General features: G+C 39.8%; 1 long non-coding RNA gene across 1 annotated transcript; it reads right to left on the bottom strand.

Annotated features, from left to right (window-relative positions):
- Positions 1-607: 607 nt before the first annotated feature.
- On the bottom strand, positions 608-6,994 carry LOC145717881 (uncharacterized). The gene is made up of 3 exons (XR_014141370.1): positions 6,196-6,994; positions 4,659-6,088; positions 608-695 (listed from the first exon to the last, which is right to left on the bottom strand). It is a non-coding gene; the product is annotated as an uncharacterized LOC145717881 (long non-coding RNA).
- Between the last annotated feature and the right edge of the window lie 15,077 nt (positions 6,995-22,071).

Below are 22,071 nucleotides of genomic sequence, written 5' to 3' on the forward strand. Positions count from 1 at the left end.
CTTTGCCTCCATATATATTGTTGTATCAACTGATGGTTTGAAAAAAAAATCAAAATAATGCATACTGAACTTTCCAAAGTATAGGCCATTCCTTGAGTTCCATAATAAAATGTGTGGTCAAGAGATTAACTCTGGCTCTGATAGCCCCAGGCACCAAATGTTAGGACAAAATAAAGGCAAGAGTCCTTCCAAATACTGAGTGTTTATGGGCGGGGTTCCTTATTTCACTTGTCCATTCGTTTATTCATTATGTTTAGAATTCTGTTAAGGAACTTCTCCTAAGAAGGGATTCCTCTGCTTCATATAACTTACTCATTTTCATTACCAACATATGAAGGCCCCATTGTCCACTCTAAATGTTTTAAAATTTAGTCACACACAAAATTTTAGGCCTAAGGCTGCACACTTTGAAAGAAGCAGAGGCTCTTCAAATTGTGGGCAATTGGTGTTTGTGAGGTCCAGAATGAGGAGGGATGAGACACGGAAAATCAGTGGATACATTTAATTATGGAGGGAGGGAAAGAGAGGGAGAAGAGGGTCATGTTCTAGTGATATGTCACAAGTGCGGCTAATCATAAAAAAGAAATCATAGCTTTTCTACTCACCTATGATGCCATCGAAGGAGCTAAGACATATCCTCCGGAAGTGCCAAGAAGAAGCTAAGACATATCTTACTTCATTGTAAGACTAAGAACCTGAAACACAAGGAAAATAAGTGTTCATCCAAATTAAACACATCAACAGAGTCCCTGAAAATCCTGAATTCTTCACCTTAAGGCACTGCTCATATGATACCCGAGGGAGATCTCTTGATTGTAGGTAGAATTAAGACTTTAAATGTATTTTAAAATACATGACACATTCCCCTGTTTCAAAACTTCAATGATTTAAACGGTCTCTTTAAAATGCTTTCTTCTCTCTCTGTCCCTCAGCCCACCTGTTCACTTTTCCAAAAGCAATTGGTGTTACCAGTTTCTTGGGGATCCTTCCAGTGATATTTCATACTTAGGAGAAAACACACAAATACACATGCATGCATGCACACACACAGAGATTTTTAACTTTTACACAAATGGTAGCATACCACACACATTAATCTGTACTCTGGGTGTTTGCTTTCATGTGAGTCTATCATGGATACCATTTCCTATCAGCAGTACAAAAAGTTTTTGTACACATTATTTGTATGCTGCGAGTATGATCCATCTTTCCACTTTCAGGAGAACTATGCAGTGAACTGAACACACGTAGAGACTGGGTTTACGGAGATATGGCTCCATCACCTACAAACTAGCTTTGAGATTCGGGCAAGGTGCCCAGATGTCTGAACCTCACACATTCACTCAACGATGCTTGTAAGGCCTTCCTGCCGAGATTGCTGGGGGCAGTTTGAAGAGCTTGGGAGTGGGAGTCTGGCAGCCTGGTTAACGGACTATTTCTATGATCTCAGGCAGTTATTTGATCTCTCCCAGCCTCAGTTTTGCCTGCTCACTGATAACCAAAAAGAGCAAAGTTTACCGATCTTCCCAGTCCTGTCTGAATTACCAAAAAGGAAGCACATCCACAAAATCATGCACGTCAAGTGATAGAACATGACCAGAGACCCAGAAGTCACCCCTTTGGGCCCCTTCCTCATTACCTTTTCCTCTACAAAAGTAACATGACTCTGACTTCTAATATCATAATATCGTCTGGCCAGTTTTTGCATTTCACATAAATGGAATTAATAGGTATGTATTTTTTGTCGTCTGGCTTCTTTTGCTCAGCATTTGGTTTGAGATTCATCTCTATTGTTGAAACAGCAGTAGCTCATCATTGTCGTTGCTGTATTCTAAGTATTTGCCACTATTTATGTATTTTACATCACGAACAAATGTTGATGTACTTTTGCATTGCTCCCAGGTTTTGTCTTTTATTATAATGCTCATGCGGACATTCTGGTGCATGTTTGCATTTCTGTGTGGCTTAAACCTGCGAGGAGAACTGCTGGGTCACGGGGTGAGTTTATGTTCAGAATTCTCAGGAATTGGTGGGAACTGTACTAAGTCGTCTCCAAATTTCAATCAGGGTTTATAGTTGCAAGCACCAGAAACCAACTCTGGCACATTTGAGAAAAAAGGAATTTCCTGAAAGACCATTTAGTAGGTCATAGAATCACTGGGGGGATTTGAGAAACAGGCTCAGGAAAAGGCAAGGAGCAAGGGGGTGCGGGGGGGGAGCATGGGCTGGAACACAGCCGAAGCCACATCATGGTACGGGCGTCAGGAGAGCTGCGTTTCGGTCATGCTGTCATCCACATCTCCCAGCTGGCACCGGCAACGCTGAACTCTTGCCACTAACACTGCATTCCTCCGGCTGTTACTGCCAGAAACAAAATAATGCCTCTGTCCCAGCTTCTTTGCCTCCCTAGTCACTGACCCAAAGTCTCGTGTGTGCACAGCTGATGGGGCAGGCCCGGGGACACATGTCCAGGCCACGGATACAAGGCAGCTGGGAAAAGTGATGCATCACGTAGGCACTTTCCCAACAGAGGAATAAGAGGCGAGCATTCCGATATTGGGCATAAAAAAATCTGTTTCTAAGATTGACTGTTTCTTCCCAAGTGAAATAACTGGGGGGGGGGGAAAACAGATACGGGAGCTCCTTCCATAAGGAAATAAAACAAAACAACCTAAGTTGAGCTCTTCAAAAATCAGAGTTTTCCCCTCAACTACATAGTCAGTAAATGTGACAGGTGTGTTAGTTCTCAACACTAATTGGAGGTTCCTCAAATAATTTAAAAAGATTTCAGAGCTTTTAGAAAGTCGAAATACAGTAATCAAACATACCAGAGATTTTTTCTTATAATGAAGGGAAAAAATGCTGTCTTCTTCCATATTTTATCAGCGTTTTTGAATATGTGCATAAGAGGCCCTCCTCATACCTTGTTCTGGTCCCAAAACCACTTGGTCCAAATTTGGGCATCTAAGGCCCCTCTATGTTCCTTGGTTAACGTCTGAACAATAAGCCTGTTTTTTTCTCTTAGATCTTTACCCTCTTACCATTCAATGTTTTCTTTTCCTGATTCCTCTAACTGCTGGCCCCATTCAACTGTGGATCCTGTTGGAAACTTCAATCCAGTGTTAAACTCCTCTCCATCTTCAGCTTTGAGGGCAGAAAGCTCCCTCTCTTCTTGCCTTCATTAACCTTAACTTGCCTTAACTAGCTCCTTCCTCAGCCCCTCACTTCCTTCCCTTTAGCCCGTTTCGTAGAGGCTGAGGTATCCCACTCAGCGAGCCACGAATCCCACAGGGGAGGTGGCATTTCTCAGTGTGGTTTCCGGACAGGATTTCGCCATCCTCTCGTCAGATCACGTTCTCCTGGCAGATTTGCTATCATTCCTATTCCACCCTCAGACCCTCCTCACCGTGGCCAATCTGCTGGCTGCCTGGTTACCTGTCCCCTCACCAAACAAGGCCGGCTCCCAGTCTGCCTCTCCTGGAGTAATTGTAGATTTTATTTATCTATCTATCTATCTGTTTATTTATTTATTATGTTATGTTAATCACCATACATTACATCTTTAGTTTTGATGTAGTGTAGATTTTAACATTCATGGAGATACCTTATCCAACTTAATGGCCCTGTCATTCCTTTTGGTCCCTATTGAAAAGCTCACGCCCTGACCCTTGTCCTGCCTTACGCACTGCTCCACTTTTAGCCTCCCACTTGTTGCTCACAACCCCCTACTTTTTCTTTTGCTCACCACTTGATTCCCACCTGGTAACTTCACTCTGTTAAAGGACTCTAAAAATATGCATGTGTGACAGTTCCACACACGTGTATCGTGTCACAATTTGGTTAGCCTCCCAGGACAACCTCGTTGTCATTTTACTTGGTCTTGGTCAGCTCTCTTTTCCATTCTCCTCAACTGATGGGCTCGGAACTTTAAAAACTTACCCCAAGTCCTTCCTCCAAACAATGGCTGATTTCATTCTCAGCAGATGACCTTGTCTTTACATCAGTGAAAAAATTGAGGTCATCAGGGAGGTCTCGCTCAATTTCTCTGTAAACATATCTATATTCATTGGTTTTTCCTTTCTTTCCTTCCCTCCACAAGTCTGCAGTGTCCCTTTCCACTTCAAGGCCAAGCCACGCTGGTGGTCGAGCTCAATCTCCTGTACCTGCCCTGACCTTGCTCTGTCAGTCATCTTTCTCAAACTCTTTATTGGATCCTCCCCTCAGTCTATAAACACCTGAAACCTTTCCATTGTCAAAGGCCCTTACACCTGCATCCTATCCCACTGCCATCAAGCTTCTCTCTGTTCGTCCACTTCAGGTCTTTCGAAAAGCACAGAGAAACTGTCCTGGGCTTTCACATCCATTTTCCTCCTCAAGCTCAGAACCCGGCCTTCCTCCTTCCTCTCCTCAGTGTCTTCCCTAAGATCCATAATGACTTCATTGCCAAATCTAATATACATTTTCCAATCTTATGTAACCAGATTGCACTCTGTCTTTGACACTACTGTGTTCTCCTTTCAAAATGTAATCTTTTTTTTCTTCCTGATTACAAAATCAGTACTTGACTGTTCATTACTGCCCGAGTCCATTCAGTCAGACTGCTATAACGGAGTACTATGGACCGAGTAGCTTGGAAACGACAGAACTTGCTTGCTTACCGTTCTGGAGGCTGGGAGTTGGGGCCGCCAGGTGCCGGCATGGTCAGTGAAGGCCCTCTTCCAGGCTGCAGCCTCCTCATTGGACCCTCACGTGGCAGGATGGGGAGGGAGCTCCCAGAAGCCTCTTTTATAAAGCACTGATCCCATTCACGAGGGCTCCACCCTAAGGACCAAGGCACCTCCCAAAAGCTCCACCTTCTAATACCGTCACCTCTGGGGGTTAGAATTGCAGCTTATGAATTTTGGAGGGACACCACATTCAGACCATAGCCATTACATGATATTTGGAAAATACAGGAAAAGACAAAAAAGAAAATTAACTTCACCTGTAATAACACTAAACGGTGATAACCATTGTTAACATTTTGACGTTATCCACATAGACCTCGGTAGACTGATATTGTGAATATGTCCCCGTATCTTTAAATATTATTTTGAAGAAGCTTATAACTGCATGATATTCTATAAAATGAATTGTCAGAGATGATGCATTCCTCTATTATTGGCTATTTGCTCCATATGTTTAATCTTTCTTATTATAAATAAAAGTGTTATATACATCCTTGAACATAAGTCTTTGACAATTTGCTTGGGATTCTTTCTTTAGCATAAATTATTGAAAAAGGAATTATCAGGTCCTAGAGTGTAACTTTTTTTTTGGGTTTTGCTCTACAATGCCGAATTGGTTCCTAGGAAAGTAGGAGTTACTCATGGTCTCATTGGCAATGAGTATGAGTACCTGGTTTCTTTTCCTTTTTGTCTTCAAACTTTCTACTCCATTTCCATTATAATGTCTTCTGCTCTGTTTCTATATTGATACCCTCTTCTAGTTCTTCCATTTCTCTGGGGGTTTTTTTTTGTCCCCCTTTTGGGAGTTTATCTTGCTGTAACTACTCCTTACAGTTGATGCTTCCCATACTTATATCCTTAGTTCACTATCCCTCTCACTCTCTTATTTCCTAGGATTCTTTCTTCTACTCCAATACTTCGAACTACTCCCACTGGCCTGAAGATTCTCATATACAAGACACCAGACCTGGCTTCTCTCCTGAATTTCAGACTCATGTGTAGAATCCTCTGTGGGGCATCTCCTTTTTGTTATCCTACAAATAACCAAAAACTCAACCTGTCAAAAAGTGAGTTGGTAGTACAACTAGCCAAGCAGTCACCCACACTTATAACCTGAGAGACATATTTGCCTCTGCCTTCTTGGTCAACCACCCTCCCCAACACAGCACCACCCCCCATCAGAGGGAAAGAAGACTTTCAGTGTAATTGCTACTTACCTGAGTAGAGAACACATTCAAGATGGGAATATCCCCATATTTCTTACTCTTTTTCTTGTTTGAGAGGCAAACATTTAGTATATTTTCTTACTGGTAGAAGTTAGGGTCAAAAGCAGGCATAAACTTTCATTTCTGACTTTCAGCCTAGAATAATACATTTTCACTCAGAATTTATGTTCTAACCTATGTGTATAAACTTAAAAAAAATCAGCGAACCAAGCAAGGATATTCAAAATATGAAATAATATTACCTTTAAGCGGGACAGGATATTTTAAGACACCCAGCTGAACACCATCATCTTTTCTTAACAATCTGGGGGCCAGGGATGTTGTGTGGCTTACTCAAAGATGTGTGGTTAATTAGTAGCAGTTATCACTAAAATCCAATTCTTATAATTCTTTTCCAGTATTCATCTCAATACACAAATACTTCCAAATGTTCTTAACCTTGGTCCTCTGAGAAACTGTACAAAAAGATGCTCATGCACAAGTCACTTCTGAAAAATCCTTCATATTACACTTCTTAAAGAATTATAACCAGGGCTACATTATGATATTCAAGGGCTCTAGACACTTTTGCCTGTCTGACATACTTCCTGCATAAAAAACTATGAAAATATGTTTATGACTACATTGGTATAAAGATTAATATAATCCAGGCTGGATTCATTATTATATTTTCATTTTTTCTTATTTTAAAAGAAATGAAAATACTTTTGTGGGTTCCTAAAGGTACTATGGGCCCTGGCACCATGTCGACTGGATAAATCAGTCCTGTTCATAAGGCACGGGAAAGACTCACAGAAGACTTATGAAGAGAAAACTTGTTTACTTTTCCATTACCTAGTATTTCCAAAATCTGTACTCACAGGGTCCTATGAACATCTTAAAGTTTACCAGCGTTCTATAAAAACACAGTTTGGATAAAATGTTCTCTGCTCTCAAACTGTAATGAACATCACTTTGCTGAAAGGTAGATAGCAATGCAAAATCAAGTTACTCTGACTTGGCCATGGTTGAAATCTCTGAATTAGCTGTAAAATATCCATAAAAGCCTCTTCAAGACGTTTTATAGAGCAAGCAAGCATATCAAATTCTCACATGTAGTTCCCATTAACATATGGAATAGTTGACAATTATATTTCATTAACACATTTTTCTAGTACATGGGAATGGTAATACACCATTAACTCGTGCTTTTGCTTCTTAAACTAATCAAATAAAATTAGGATGTCTGTAAAACTAGATTCCCAACTCATTTCAGAAGATGGGTGATAAAAATTTCATAAATTAGAAATCAGCCAGTATTCATGGCATATGGTGACTCCTTTAAAAAGTGGCCACATCCTCTATGCCTTTATGATTCTTTTGACACACTGATAGGGACCAATCAGCTAGTATTTTGTGTCTTTAATAACCGTTGATATTCCTTTTAAGCGTAAGGGTTTCTTATGAGTATCACCAGAGAAAGTTAGGGTATTATCTGAGGTCTGGAAGAAGAGCCACCCCTGAGAATCCATCCTGCCATCTGTAGAGCTACACACAGCCTCGACGTATGTGACTCAAGGGGTCAGGTTCACTACAACAACATTCACTGAGTGCCTTCTCCGTTCTCGGTACTAGGTACAAGTGAGATACAGTCCGTGTGGGTAAAGGCACAAGCTTCATATGGAAACAGCAAATTTTAGTATCATGTGGGGAGATGGATGCACAGGGTATTACAGAAGTGCTTGGGGGGTGGCAAAGGGAGACGTTGGGTAGGCACCCAGCCTGGCCTGGGTAAAAAGGAAAATGAGAAAGGTGAGCTGGTGAATGGGCTTATTGAGGGGTAGGAGAAGAGCAAAGGACAGGAAACAACTCCTAAAGGAAGCAGTGTGTGAAAAATGGGATGCACTCTTTTTTCAGTTTCCTAATATAACTATCATTACAGTAGAATAATCTGGAACATGCAGGTGGCAAAGTTTCATGTTACATTTAGCAAACAATTTCAAATTGTAGACATAAGAGACCAAGAGCTGTTATGTGAGAGGTGATCTGATTGTTTTTATAGCAAATAAAGCATTTCAATATGTGGTATGAAGTCTGAAAATCAGTTATAAACTTACATTAATCAAATCTCTTCCAGAGCTATACTTTTATAGACATCTTATGATATACCGGCAGGGGATGAGTCAGGATAGGACAGGCTTATGCCACAGCAACAAACAAATAAAAATCTCAGTGGTTTAACACAAAATGTATTTTTCACTCACAAAGTCTGCTGTGAATCCAGAGACTCTCCAAGGTGAACACTGCCATCAGATGACCAGAGATACAGGCTGTTTTGGTCTTCCATATCCATCAACTCAACATGAGCCCTCCTTTACAATTGCTGCGGCAAAGGAAGAAACTACTGGAAGATCAAACATGGACTCTGAAATACTTTGGTCTGGAAGTGACATCCAGCATTTCTGCTGACAATCCATTAACCAGAACTAATGATGTTGCCCTCCCAAGGTGTAATATTCCTCTATATCTGGGAGGAGAGCTAGGCTGGATACGGGGGATCACAGATGTCCCTATCACACAAGTCTTTAGATAGAAATGCCTTTTTGCATGCTCAGAACCTAAGTCTCTGAATCAATAAGAGTTGATTGGTACTCTTTCTGAAAATTTTACAAAAAATAATAGAGTAGGAGTGTTTGTTTTCCAAATGTATTTTCAAGCAGCCAATTAACTGATAATATATGATTTTAAGCCTCAAATCTATGACAGCTTTTAGGAAGTAACTACATTATCATTAGAAAGCTAAGGTCAGTAGCCAACTATTAGTATTCAAACTTACCTTTCTAGAGTAATAAAATACTTAGCACTTTTTACGGTGATCTAGCTTTCTCAAAGTGGAGTGCCCTCATCAAGATTAACCAGGGTACTTGCTAAGAATAAAGATTTCTAGCCCCACCCACAGAATGAGGCGCTCTGGAGGGAGGAAACTACAAACCCTCCTGGGGATTCTTACGGACACTGATGCTTGAAAATCACCCACCCAGTACCTCTGAAACAAATAATACATTATATGTTAAGAAAAAAAAAAAAAGAAGATAGCAGGAAGGGAAAAATGAAGGGGGTGAAATCGGAGGGGGAGATGAACCATGAGAGACTATGGACTGAGAAACAAACTGAGGGTTCTAGAGGGGAGGGGGTGGGGGGATGGGTTAGCCTGGGGATGGGTATTAAAGAGGGCACGTACTGAATGGAGCACTGGGTGTTATATGCAAACAATGAATCATGGAACACTACATCAAAAACTAATGATGTATTAACATAACATAGTAAAATTAAAGAAAAAAAAGAAAGAAAATCACCCAGAGGAAACAGAGGTCAAAGTTGGAAGAAAGGAAATAATAGGCTTTCTTGCAACCCAGCTGTGGAGTGGAGCTTGCCTTGAGACTTGCCTGATTGAAGGCAGGAGGAAGATCTGATTTGACTCATGTTAGTCCTGGTTAGAAGAAATCGCAACAAACAGGACCCTCCTTGGGAGCACCCCAGCCATCTATTCAGCAGGAGATCCTGATCAGGCTCCTAGTAGTTGGGACTTAGTTTGAACACACAGCTGATTCAAGAATCATGCTTTTGACACTGATGTTTTTCTTTTCACCTCTTGTCTTTTCTGGGTACCTTCATCCCCTAGGTGATCTCATCCAGTCTTATTGCTTAAAATGCCAACCATATGCTAAGTCCTTGCAAATATTTCTCTCTCCACCGAACCTCTTTTCTAACTCCAGACTACAGCCTGTTCACCATCCGCATTCAGATGTCTAGAAAGGCTTTTCAAAGTTAACATGTCGAAAACTGACCCCCTGATATCCTTCCCCCAAACGTGCTCCTCCCACGGACTGACTCTCCCATCTCAGTTTATGGCAACTTCATTCTTTGTTGGTCCGGGCCAAAGTCCTTGGAGTCATACATGACTTCCTTTTCTGCCACATATACTATCCAATTGCCCAATGAATCCTCTCAGCTTTGCTTTCAAAATATACCTAGGATTTGATCGCTTCCCACTCACCCCCACTAGTTGGAGTGCCCAGCATCTCTTACCTGGCGTATGGCAGTGGCCACATAAAGAGTGTGTCTCATTCTTTCTTCTCAAGTTCCTCTTAGTCAGGTCTCTCATCATGGCAGCCAACATGACCCTGTTAACATATTACAGCAGATCATGACCACTCCTGTGCTCAAAATCCTCCAAGAGGCTCCCCACATCACTCTCAGGAAAAATCACCGTACGAACAATGGTCTGCAGGGCCTTGTATGATCTGACCCCCTCCTTTTCTGACTTCATTTCCTTCTACACTTTCCCTCATTCATTCATTTCAAACACAATGTACTTGTAAATTTCCTGTCACACATTGGTCCTGGTCTCTCCTTTGTACCTGTTATTTCACCTGCGTGGATGATTCCCCCCAGATATTTGCAGGTCATCCTTCAGGTCTTTGTTCAAAGGGCTTCTTCTCAATGAGGATATAGTGCTAAGTGCTAAGGAGAACGAGAGGGGATATGAGGTGCTGGATAGGGAGGAGGGTGATCTACTGCAGCTAAAATGTCACCCCCCCTTCCAGTCTGGCACCTTATACCCGCTCTCATTCTCCTTAGCACTAACACACTGTGTGTTTTTATTCAGCTCTTGTTTATTATGTACCTTCTACATCAGTTTATAAAGGTTCGTGAAAGCAAGCTTTATTTTTCCAGTTTCGTACATTTATGTATCTCAGCATCTAGAACAGTGCCTAGCACATATAGTCATTCAATAAATATTTCTTGAAAGAATGAATGAATATTTGTCTGCTAATAGTACCCAGTTCTTGGTACGTACAATTCTGATACCCATATATTATTGAAGTTTTGTGACCTGCTGTTTGTCCCAGGTTCCTATGGATCTTAAACTGAAACTTTCCACTCAAAATGGCTAAGTTGTCAAGAATAACTGGCAAGCGACAGGAAGGGGACACGATGACCAGAGCTTTGGCCCTCAAGAGTAGAAAATTCCAAGAAAACAAGACAGAGTGAGAGGAGGGACAAACACTTTATGCAAATACGGATTTATTTGCTGTGGTAGGTGGCCTCTGAAATGGCTTCCAATGATCCCTGCTTCCTGGTACTCAAGAGAAATCTCCTTCTCTTCAATTTGGGTTGGCCCTAGTGACTCAATTCCAACAAATAGGATACTGCAAAATTTGTGGTATATCATTTCCAAGAGGTGGCTACAGAATGATTTCATTTCTGTGTGGCTTAGGGTCTCTTGCTCTCTCTCACTTTCTCACTCTGCTGAAGCAAGATTCCAAGTGTTGAGGGGCTGTATGGGAAGGCCCACATGGCAAGGAACTGAAGAGAGCCTCTGCCGACAGCCAGTCAGATTCAGCCTCCCGTTGGACCTCCTGTGAGGAGCCGAATCCTTCCAATAGCCACAGTGAGTTCAAAAGCATACACTTCCTTGTGGGAGCCATGAGAGGATTGTTGCCCTGGCCAATTCCTTGACTACAGCCCAAGAGATCGTGAGCCCAGAGGACTCGGCTACGCCATTCCTAGTCGCCTGACCCATAGAAACTATGAGGTAATTAATAATTGCTGTTTTCAGCCACTAAGTTTTGGGGTAATTTGTCATTCAGCCATAAATAATGAATACAGTAGTCATAGGACAAAATGTATAATTACATACAAGGGTATCTTTTTAAGGGAACATGAATTATTGGTGGTAAATGAGGGGTAATTTTGAGCGAGAACCTATGTTCATTGTGGCATTTCCCAAAATGGTTATATTTATTAATTCATTCCACAAATATTTCATTAAGAACTATTTCAGGGACAGGCAGAATTCAAGATGGAAAAGGTCTCCACTTTAATGGAGCTAGTTAGTTTAGGGTGAAAATGATGGGGACAAACAGCAAGTCCACCAATAAATGATTAATAATTTCAGAAAAAATAAAAATGGGTTATGCTATATAGACAGACTGGCCATGGACATGGGGAACCTCTTTTGAAAGCTCCTTGGGATCTGTAACCATTAAGTTGAATTCTGACTGATGAGAAACATCCAGCAATGGGAAAAATCTGTGGGCAGAACATGGCAGGCAGAAGGAATGGCAAATGCTGAGTTGGGGGAATAAGAATAGTATGTAGACAGGAGCTGGATCATGTAGTGTTTTTGGATTTTATTCTAAAGGTAGTAGAAAGCCCTTGGAGAGTTTTGCCAGGGAGCAGAACATTTCATTTAAATGTTTAAATGGTCATTCTGGCTTCAGTATAAAAAATGGGTTGTGGTAAATGGAAGGTTAGGGAAAAGTTTGGAGACAATCTGGGGTTAGTCCACTCAGGAAGGCTTACCCATAACCCAGGTACTTTCAGTGGCAGTGAACCACTGAGCTGCCACGTTCTTGCATGAGGGGAGATTGTTAGACTGTGGCAGACCCCTGAGTGCGTCTTACTTTCTTGTCAGTATAAGCTGAATGCCTGGCAGATTGGTTTGTACACGGTGGGGGGATGCTGGGAAATCAAAAGACATCACATTTGCAGTCAACTCATTTGTTCTTAAAAGAGGGTCAAGTTTAATTCTTCTATTACACAAAAGAACATTTAAAGATATATTAAACTTGGTGTTTTGTGCAAGGAAAAACTCCTCATTGCTCAAGAAGAAAATGCAACTTTGATGTTTTTAAAATAGCTGTTAGCATTTTTTTGGTGTATTCATAAGTAAGATTTTTATGACCTTGAAGACTAGCTTCACAGCACTATAAACCAATTAAATGTTAAGCATAGTGTCTCTTAACCTTGGTAATAAGTATTCCACATAGAAATTACTCTTCAACTCCCTTTATGCTAATTAGGAGTCTAAGTAAAAAACAAATTACAAGAAGAGATACACTCTGTTTTTTTGGCCTTATCAACTGCCATGAAGAAGAAAATGATGAAGCGTGCCATGGGATGGGAAAGTTGAAATGCTCACAGCTGTTACTTTGACAAACTGCCAGCTTGATGCTGACTCACAGTCCACAGGGCTAGGCAAAACTGGGACCACAGAGAGGCGATGTAGGAAGTGGGTACAAATGTTCCCAATCACCATAGGTTCTCCTAGTATTAGAAAAACAATACAAGTCTAGTAACATGACTTCATGGCAACTTTAGCATTCAAGTGGGGCCATTACTCTAGGTGCACGTTCGTCTGAATGTGTGTACAAGGAGAGATGGTATTATTAGTTTCCCAGGCCGCTCAAACAAATTACCACAAACTTGGTGGATTAAAGCAACAGAAACTGATTCATGGTACTGGAGGGCCAAAGTCAGAAATCAAAGTGTCAGCAAGGTTGGTTCCTTCTGGAAGCTCTGAAGGAAAGTCTGTTCCAGGTCCCTCTCATAGCTTTTGGTGGCACTGACAATCCTTGGTGTTCTCTGCCTTCTAGAAACATCACTCCATCTCTACCTCTGTCTACACATGGTTTTCTTCCTGATGTCTCTCTAAGTCTCAAATCTCTCTCTCCTGTCTCAAGTAAAGGCAACCACTGACTAGATTTGGAGCAGACTCTACATCCAGGATGGCCTCTTCTTGAGATCCCTAATTACATCTGCAAAGACTCTATTTCTAAATACGATCATATTCACAGGTGCTGCAGATTAGGGCAGATACATCTTTTGGAGGATACATACACTTCAATCCACTACAAATTGCATTTAAAATGGTTTGAGTTTGAGAAGCATGATGTGGACTCATATTTTTTTTTTTTGGAATTGACTAACCTTTTATGATAGTGAGTTAATTTTCATGTTAGAAAACTCAGAAAAGAGAAATACAAAGACAAAAATAAAATGTGGGATTTACTTTTAAAAAATTATTTCTTGTTAAAAACAGTACTCTATGATCCAGCAATTGCACCACTAGGTATTTACCCAAAGGATACAAAAATACAGATTTGAAGGGATATATGCACCCCAATGTCTAAAGCAGCATTATTAACAATAGCCAAACAATAGCCAAACCATGGAGAGAGCCCAAATGTCCATCAACTGATGAATGGATAAAGTAGATGTGGTGTATACATATAATGGAATATTACTCAGCCATCAAAAAGAATGAAATCTTGCCTTTTGCAACAACATGGATGGAGCTAGAGCATATTATGCTAAGTGAAATAAGTCAGTCAGAGAAAGACAAATACCATTTGACCTCACTCATACGTTGAACTTAAGAAAGAAAACAGATGAACATATGGGAAGGGGGAAAAGAAAAAAAGGAAAGAGGAAAACAAGCCATCAGAGACTCTTAAAGGTAGAGAACAAACTGAGGGTTGATGGAGGGAGGGGGTGGGGGATGGGCTAGATGGGTGATGGGTATTAAAGAGGGCACTTGTGATGAGCACTGGGTGTTGTATGTAAGTGATGGAACACTGAATTCTACTCCAGAAACCAATATTGCACTGTACGTTAACTACCTAAAATTTAAATTAAAAAAATTTATTTCTGAGCCCAAAAGAAAATAAGCTATTTTTTATTTGACCACTAAAAGAACCATTTTAAGGTTAACTTTTACAATAAAAGTATAACATGCATAATAAAAGTCCATAATTTGTAAATGTACAAATGGTTGATGGATTTTCACAAAGTGAACACATCCACGTAAACACCATCCATAACAAGATATTGAATACTCTTAGCACCCCAACATCATTCTTGTGATCCTAGTTACTACCTGCATCCTTGAGGGTAACCATAATCCTGACTTCTAACACTCTATAGAACATTTTTTCTTGTCCTTTTATTCTATACAAATTAATCATAAAGTATATTACTCTTTTGGGTCTGGCTTCTTCTATTCAATATCATAATTCGTGTGTTGCACACGGGCAACATATTCTCATTGCTGTATAGTATGTTACTGTGTGAATCTGTTAATCTCTTCTACTATTGATAGGTATTTGAATTACTTCCAGATTTAGCTAATATGAATAGTGCTGCTATAGTTATTCTTGTATATGTCTGTGGTACATATATGTTCACATTTCTTTGGGGTATATACCTGAGGGTGGAAGAGGTGGATCATAGGGTATGTCTATGTTCAGTTTTAACAGATACTGCTAAACTGTTCGCCAAAGCGGTTGTACCCATTAACACTCTCACCAGCAGAGTTTGAGAATTACTTCACATCCTTTACAGCACTTGGTATTGGTAGGCTTTTTAATTTTAGCTAATCTAGTAGGAAGCTCAAGAAAATTATGACATGATTTGAAGCAACTGATGAATTGTAAGAAGTGAGTCTACAATTTACCCTGATAATAGGAACATTCCCTTTTAAGAGGTCCAGGGTTGATGGCATTCATGGGAAAGTAAATACTAGTTGACATGAGTGAATAATATTTTCATCATTATAATAATGTTTTTGGTGTTTATCCTTGACAATTTTTAGATAAAGCATGAAATACTTAAATTTGACTGCAGACTGGAATGAAAACTTTAGGAGCCTTGTCAATGTAAAATAAAGGGAAACTGATGACAGGTGAGATGTGGAAGGAAGAGATGGAAAAAAGGGGGTATCTTCATCTCACAAGGTGGACAGTAGAGAGGTAACAGAAGTAGATAGGATGTGCGGTGCCTGGGTGGCTCAGTCCTGGGATCGAGCCCTGCATGGGGCTCCCTGCTCAGCGGGAGTCTGCTTCTCCCTCTCCCTCTGCCCCTCCTACCCTCATGCACGTGCGCGCGCTCTCTCTCTCTTTCTTCTCTCAAATGCATAAATAAAATCTTTTTAAAAAGTTGATAGGATGTGAAATAGTTTCATGTGTGTTATGTAAAGCTATAAAAGCAAGCAATAGAAAGAAATAATACTATAATTTAGATAAATTAGAAAGAAGATATGCGGAAGGTGGAAATTTATGTATATTATTTAAAGTGGGGCGCCTGGGTGGCTCAGTCGTTAAGGGTCTGCCTTCGGCTCAGGTCATGATCCCAGGGTCCTGGGATCGAGCCCCACATCGGGCTCCCTGCTCTGCAGGAAGCCTGCTTCTCCCTCTCCCACTCCCTCTGCTTGTTTCCCTCTCTTGCTGTTTCTCTCTGTCAAATAAATAAATAAATAAATAAATAAATAAATAAATCTTTAAAAAAAATAAAGTTATAAAAGCAATCAATAGGAAGTCCTAAAGTTAGCATAATTAAGAAAAAATAGAAGTAAGAGGTAAGGAATTGGGGTCAAAAAAATTTTTTTTAATTTACATTTTTCACATATGGTAGTAAACAGATGTAATTTAAAGTTGATAAAGCAAGAAGTTGATGCATAAGCATGTTAAGCTATTTGCAATTACTAAAATAAATTTCCAAAGAACTAAAAAAGGTTAAAGAGTTGGTCCCTGGAGAATGCTTGTGAGGGTGTGACTGGCTAGGCCTAGAGATGGTTGCTTTTCATTATAATCTTTTCTGTATTAACTATTTGCCATGTGTATGTAGTCCTTTGATATAAAAGAATGAAGTTTTAAAAGTATGCATTATTGGGGGACATGATCAATTCTAATGCCCTTGCTGTGAGTGATTTTAGCTCCTACTCTGAAGAGAGGGAAAAAGAAAGGAAAGAAGTGTAAGTGAGCATGAAGATGCATTATGGGATCCAGGAACTGGGACGCCAGAAAAGAAAATTGGGGAAGATAAGAAAAAAAGGATTGCCGTCAGGTTGAAAATAAACAGAAAATAAGAATCTTATTTTATTTACCCAGACTGTTTCCTTCAGAATTCCATCTGGTTTAGAATAGTTTATGGTTTGAGAACTTCAACAGGTGACACATCCAGCAATACGCGTGGAGTGTGCTGGCTTCCCAATTTCTCAACTTTCTAGGTCGATTCATGGTTTGCTGTTTCTCGATAAATCTCACTATGAATCTGATCTTATCACTCCCTGCTCGAAATCTCCAATGACTCCTATTCAATTAAGTATTAAATCCTCACCTTGGTATTCTGCATAATATGGCTCCAATACACCGGCTGACAATGATGAAGGTTCTGCTAAGTATTAAGGTGGAAATGTGAACGGAGGTAGTGCTGCTATTGAGGCTTGTGCTCTTTTATTCTACACTGCAATGACTGGTGAAACTCACATGTGCACATAGAGATACATATAAGAATGGTCATTGCTGCATTGCCTGGAAGAGTGAAAACCTGGAAGCAACCTAGATGTTCATTAATAGGAGAAGGGATTAGCAAAGTGGGTAAGGTCATATAGTACCCAGAATCAGAAATAGTTAAAACACATGCACCAAATCTGCATGTTTGAACATGAATAAATCACCAAAGCAAATTGAGAATAGCAACCTGTAGAGGGTTCCATGCAATATGATTGTGTTTATGTAATGTTTAATAGCATGCGTCTGTTATTAAAAAAAAGAACAAAATGAGTATAAGGAAAATTATAGATTAAAATCTGAATGATGGTTATCTCTATGTAAAGAACTGAGAAGCGTGCAAATAAGGTATCACCTCTTATTACACTGTACTTCTTAAAAAGAAAAGACCCAGAAAACAATGGAGCAAACAATAAACAAGGGTAAATGGTAATTATAGTATTCTCTGTCTTCTCTGTATGTTTAAAATATGACATAAAACAAATACCCAGGTATAAAAAATATTCTAACTTTGCATCTCAGGGTGATGAGATGATGCATGACTTTGTTCTTCTTTCCCTTATTTTTCTTAATTTTCAAGAATAAACATTTTTTATTTCTGGTCTTTAGTCAAACATATCAAGAGCTTAGATGTCCTTCCATCTTCACAACAAGAAAAATGCTTGTAAACAAACTAAAACTCTACAACTCTTCTTAGATCCATCAGAGGACTGAAGTTATAGGGCAAACTATTGCCCTGGAAACTAGAAACACACAGGATACAGAGAATCACAGTTTACCTGAACAGAAGCTGCTATAGGAGCTTGATAGGTTTCAGGTGTTCCTACTGAAAGACTATCTAATGGCTAGAGATTGACTGTGGGCTAGCTTGAGAGATAAAATGCCTGCGGCACAGTCTAATAGGGACCTCCATGATTTTTTGAGTATTACCTCTAGGAGCCTGATAGGTTCTCAGAATGAAGATCAGAGAAGAATCCCCTTGTGCTACAGGTGCTGGTCAGGGTGTGGGAATAATAACTTTAAGTTGAACCCAAAGCATTCTATTCTCATTAACAACAGCCCGCCCTCAAGGGAAACTATTTTACCAGAGCCTAACCCACTTAGATTTTCCCATAGCCTACCTGGTCTAGGGGAAGGGAAATATCCAACTTCAGGTCCCTCTAGCCTTCTTGTCTCACCTAAGGAGAGAGAGAGAAGGCTGAGAAGCACTTCTGAAGGTCATAGGCTCACAGAAGACTGAACCCTAGTCATAAGATTATAGAATGTCCAGGCCCCCCCACATTTTTTAACACCACATCAATGTGGTCCCTGTATAATAACAGAGGCTTATAGCTGAAAGAACTACAAGCCTCAGACCCACTTTAAGAAGGAATCTCTAGGGAAACCCAAAGATAATGGGGGGGAGGGGGACAAAACCCAGAACACTAGATGACATTTTAGTCCCTGACTGCACAGCTACAGCTAACAGTAAATGGCCTAACTCCTAGCCGGATACACTTGAAAGCTCACACTAAAGGCATATTTATCTCAGGTTCTTTTACTCAATACATCATGTCTACCTTTCACTAAAAAATTACAAGCCTGCTAAAAAGCAAAATCAAAATCTGTACAGCACAACAAGCATCAGAAACAGATTCATGGTAAGAATTTTTCAAAATTAAGGACAAACACCAACCCCCCACAGATCCAGGAAGCTCAGAGAACATGAAACAGAAAAAAATACCAAAAATCTACACCTACGCTCACATGTTAGTTTCTCAGGACTGCCATAACGAAGTCGCACGAACTGGGTGGCTTAAAACAGACAGTTACGGTCTCACAGTTCTGGGGACTAGAAGTTTGAAATGAAGGTGTCAGAAAGGCCATGCTCTCTCTGAAATCCGTAGGAGAACCATTCCTTGCCTCTTCCTAGCTTCCGGTGGTTTGTTGGCCATCTTTAACATTTCTTGGCCTTATGCTGTGTAACTCCAATATTTGCCTTCATAATCACATGGCATTCTACCTGTGTGTCTGTGTCTTCACAGTTATCTTCTTATAAGGACACCAGTCATGGTGAGGTAGTGTCTCACCCTACGCCAGTATGACCTCACCATAACTAATTACATCTGCTATGACCCTATTTCCAAATCAGGTCACATTCTGAGGTTCTGGGAGTTAGGATTTCAACATACCTTTTTCTGGGGCAGTGGGACACAATTCAACCCTTAATTGTATATTATAGTTGAACTGGTAAAATCAAAGACAAAGAGAAAATTTTGATGAAAGTCAGAGGGGAGATGAAAGGACTACCTTACATATAGAGGAACAAGAATAAGAATTATACCAGGCTTTTCTTTAGAAACCACGCAAGCAAGAAGAGAGTAGAGTGAAATACTTACAGTTTTGAAGGAAAGAAACAAACAAACCAATCTCAAGTTCTGTACTCTGCAAAATTATCCTTCAAAAGTGAAGAAGTAAAGACTTCCTCAGACAAATAAAAACTGAGGGAATTTGTCACCAGGAAACCTTCCTTGCAAGAAATGTTAAAAGAAATTATTCATAGAGAAGGAAAATTATATAGGTCAGAAACACAGATCTATATACAGAAAGGAATATATGAAGGTAAAATAAAATCTTTTGTTTTTCTTAGTCTTATTTATCTAACAGTTAACAGTGTGTTCAAAATAATAATAGCAATAATGTATTTGGTGACTATAGCTTATGCATAATTGAATGAACAACAGCAGTAGTAAGGGACAGGATGGAGACATTGAGTATACTCAATGGAATGAGTATATGAATGAGAGAAATGGAATCGTATAAAATACTCAATGAAAACCCAAGGATGCAGGGGAAAAAAGGGGGAACACACACACACACATACAAAGAAACAAAAAACAAGGACAATAACAAACAGTTAAAATATGGTAGATATTATACTAACTATACCAAAAATCACTTTAAATGTCAGTGATCTAAATATACCAGTTAAAACACAGAAGCTGTCAGAATAGATAAGAAAAGCAAGGTCCAACTAGATGCTGTCTCCAAGAAACCCACTATAAATATAAAGACACAGATAGATTAAAAGCAAAGAGATGGAGAAAGATGTACAATGCCAACACTAATCAAAAGAAATCTGGAGTAGCTACATTAATTCCAAACAAAGCAGACTTCAGAGCAAGAATATTTATCAGAGATAAACAGGGGCATTATGTAACTGAAAAGGGGTCAATTCTTAATATGTATGTTCCTAACAACAGAACATCAAAATACATGAGGCAAAAACTGATCGAACTGCAAGGAACAATTAACAAATTCATAATTATAGTTAGAGACGTCAACACTCCTCTATCAGTAACTGACAGATCCAGCACGTTAAAAATCAGTAAGGATGTAATTGAACTGAACAGCACCTCCCATTAACTGAATTTTATTGACATTTATAAAACACTTGACCCAACAACATCAGAATACCTGTCCTTCTCAAGCTCACTTGGAACATTCACCAAGATATAGCACACTCTAGGCCATAAAATCAGCTTAACAAATTTTAAAAGATAGAACTCTTTTCAATCTGCTGCTTTTGTGCTGGATCCTGGGGTGAGCAAGTCTGTGTATGAGCCGTTTGACAGTGGAGTGTCGGTTTTCTATAGCCTTGTGGGTTTCCTGCACATAGGCCCCATTGGTTTTCAAAGCCAGATGTCTTGGGGGCTCTTCTCCTTGGCGCAGGCCCCACTGATTGAGGTACCTGATGTGGGGCTTGAACTCCTCGTCCCTCAGGGACACGCTCCATATTTGTGAGATCCCTCCCACTCATGGGTCATCACGCCAGGGTTGGGGTTTGTGGCAAGACTGTGTCTCTGCCCCTCCTTACTGTCTCAATGTGTCCTTTTTATCCTTTGTTGTGGAGGAGCTGTTCAGCTAATTTTCAGGTCTTCTTCAGAAAGAGTTGTTCTATACGTAGCTGTAGATTTGGTATGCCCACGTAAGGAAGTGAGTTTGGGGTCTTCCTAGGCCACTATCTGGAACTACCACTCCAGCCTCATTTATCTAATCATGGATAATGTCATTATTGCCAAAGTTAGTTTTTCTAGTAACACAGACCTAAAATTGTTTAAGATCACTTAAAACTGGAACAAAATAGTAATATTATTTGCCACAAAATGGTAGAACTGGAAAGAACTATAGAGTTCTCTCATGCCAATCCCTCAATTTACACATACATACATTCATTCAACAAAACTGTAATGGCTCCCATGTACCAAGCACTGCTACAGATGCACAAGATAAAGCCGGGAACACCATAAAGCAAAACTGCTGCTCTTATGGGGTTTAGAGTATAAATAAGGGAGTGAATATCTACTAAACAAAGAAATAAAATAAATAGCATGGCAGATGGTGATAAGTAATCTAGAGAGCCAGGGAAGAAAAGGTTTGTAAGTAGGTGTTCTGGGACGTCCTCATTGAAAAGTCTCCAGTAAAGATTTGAAGGATGTAAGAGAGTGAGCCATGTAGATTGAGAGAAAAGCATCTTAGGGAGAAAGAATTCAATACCAAAGAAGTTAAGTAATTCTTTTAGGGTCAAAGAGTGTTGAGGCTAGAACCCAGATATCCTAAATCCTGGTTTGATTTTCTTCTATGGTATTGATGCCAAATTAATTATCATCACACAATCATATATTTTATTACTTAGCTCATATTTATGTATCACCATCTGCAGAGCATACTATAGATGCTTTGGCAGAGGAGGGAGAACTTTCCTCTTTTTATGAATTTTCACATATAAATTCTGATGTAATCTCAATAGTGGTCCTTTGAGGTAGCTATAATTATCACTCACAGACAAGAAAATGGGCTCAGTTAGGTTAACTAACCTGCCTCAAAAGCCAAGAGCTATTAAAGATACAATTAGGGTTTAAACCCAGTTAGCTCACCACCCCAAACCACGTGCTTTCTATCATATCACACTGCTTAAAGTGAATTGTAACTTTTCTCTGTGTGTTTTATTTTTACTTTTGTTGT

Source organism: Leptonychotes weddellii, chromosome X, assembly GCF_054177405.1.
Source record: "Leptonychotes weddellii isolate Sample4059 chromosome X, ASM5417740v2, whole genome shotgun sequence".
Classification (NCBI taxonomy): Eukaryota; Metazoa; Chordata; class Mammalia; order Carnivora; family Phocidae; genus Leptonychotes; species Leptonychotes weddellii.